This window comes from Camellia sinensis, chromosome 9 (genome assembly GCF_055761805.1).
Source record: "Camellia sinensis isolate YWXY chromosome 9, ASM5576180v1, whole genome shotgun sequence".
Taxonomy (NCBI): Eukaryota; Viridiplantae; Streptophyta; class Magnoliopsida; order Ericales; family Theaceae; genus Camellia; species Camellia sinensis.
The window spans coordinates 89,199,906-89,202,297 of NC_138969.1; positions in this window are offsets into that span (position 1 = coordinate 89,199,906).

Here is a 2,392-nt window from a genome sequence, read left to right on the forward strand (position 1 = left end):
AGTGCAAAATGAAGCCCCGGAAGTAAGATTTCCAATGGTGGTGGCCTCATAGCTAAAATCCAAGCATACAAATGAATAAGCCCGATTCAGCGAGTGCTGCTCAACTCTCTCTTACCTGGATTCATGCCGAACTTCTCCCAAACTAGTTTTCTCCTCTCCTTTCCTCTTTTCTTCAACTCCAAACCCCTAAACAAAGTGTTTTCAAAGATTTCATCTCTCTTTCATTCATCTCCAACTTGTCCTTGCTCGGTTTACCGAAAAGCGCAACATTTACCGAAATGTGAGCGTCGGAACATCGCAGGAATTTTATTTTCAAAACATTTTGAAAGAGAGGATTTTAAAATCTAAAATCTTTTGATCAAGATTGTTTTGGTCCAAAATGGGTATGAAGTTGGGATTTGACTCTCTCATTGCTGAAGAATTTGAACCTTTGTCCTGCACACCTTTTACCACCAAGTAAACCATCAGTAACGCCCAAGTCTTAAGGGCGGTCAAAAATGGGGTGTCTACAAATATCTATTATTTTTATTTCGGGTTAAATTGTCTCATTTGGTTTTGAGCTTGCTCATGCATCTTATGTATTAGGATAAGTTGGCTTAAAATATTTTCAGTTTACTCCTTTATGGATAATTTGAAAGGACCAATTTCTGTTCTTTGAGACTAAATCATTTTGATAAAATTTTTATCACACAATAAAATAATAAATCAAATTAAACAATATTAAAGATGATTAATAACAGATTGCTTAAGAACCCATATCTTCTTAGTTCCAGCATGTGTATTTATACAAACAGGACAAGAATGCAATAGATGACCTTTCTCACCGCAATAATAGTAGGTAATGTAAGGATGGTTAAATGGTGATGAGTTTACAAGGAAATTGTTATTATGTTTTTGTTTCTTATTTGGATTAAAATCATTACCAACTTTGTCAAATACACATCTTTAATTTTCAAAAACTAAATCCAAATTTTCTATTCCTTGAACAAATCTAGAAAGCGAGGCATTCAAGTCTCCGATTTCTTTTTTCAAAGCAACATTTTCAACTATTAAATCATTTGAAATAGAGGTTCCCCTTATTGAAAAAGAATTCTTCTACATTTCAAAGCATCATTGTCCTTTTTTAAAACTCATTTTCAATTGAGAGATAATAGTCTTCTTAATAGTAGTATTTTTAACTCTAAGATTTTTGAATTCTGAGTGTGACTCTTCAAAAACATTTTGTAACTCATCATATGAAATATGCTCATAAGAATCATCAAAATAACATATCTCATCTTCTTGAATCGCCATAAAATAAAAGTTAGCAACATCTTGATCACTATCTTCATCTGAACTACTTTCATCAGTTTCTTCCCATGTGGCTCTCATTATCGTTCCTTTTGTCTTTTTGCTTGACCGTTTTTATTTGGGGACATTCAGATTTGATATAGTCTGGTTGCTTGCATTCATAGTAGATAGTGTCATCTTTCTTGTGAAAATCTCGTTTGATGGCTGTTGACACCCCATTTTGACTGACCCTAAGAATTTGAGCGATTGTGTTACCCAAAAACAACCCAAGAGGGGGGTGAGTTAGGTTTCTACAAATTAAAATTAATAATACCCCAATAAAAATTACAACTAGCATAACAAATATATATATATATATATATCTTATGAAATGTAGAAACCTTGATCAAGCGCAAAGAGAAATATTAGTCAATGATTTTGACTTAACAGTTTGTGATGTAGACAAATAAGCAATTACAACTCTAACACTCAATGAAAAATAATATCAGATAGTCATATAAGGTGAGTGAAGAAATTTGGTGATTAGCACAAAACAACAAATACTCTAGCAACTATATTAGTGAAGTATAGTTAATACAGAGATGTTTGTCAAATGAAGTAGATAGCACAAAATATCAAATAGCTATATTGTTGAAGAGATTAGATGATTTGCACAAGCACAACAATTTCTCTAACATATATAGCAATGACAAAATCAACACAGTGAGTATATCAAATAGTTATATCAGTAAATAAAATAGAAGAGATTAGGGAAGAGAAGGCAAACAAATTTATAGTGGCTCAACTTCAACTAAGCCTACATCCACTTCTCAAGCTTTACTTGAGATTTTTCATTATCTTCTAGCATCACAGGAGTGCTACCAACCTCTTCACAAATGGAGCAATCCTCCATAGATTTTACATAGACTTTTCAAGTCCAAAACCTTGCCCTCAGGTGATGCTCAATCACACTCAAAGAGTCAAGAATACTGAGTGTACTACACTCTTACTAGATTGAAATGATGGTGTTTGTGCTTTCAAAGAAAGCTTTAAGAATAATATCTCAAAGATAGATACATAATATTGAAGGCCTGAGTTTTCTATAAACCTCAAACAGGTAAGA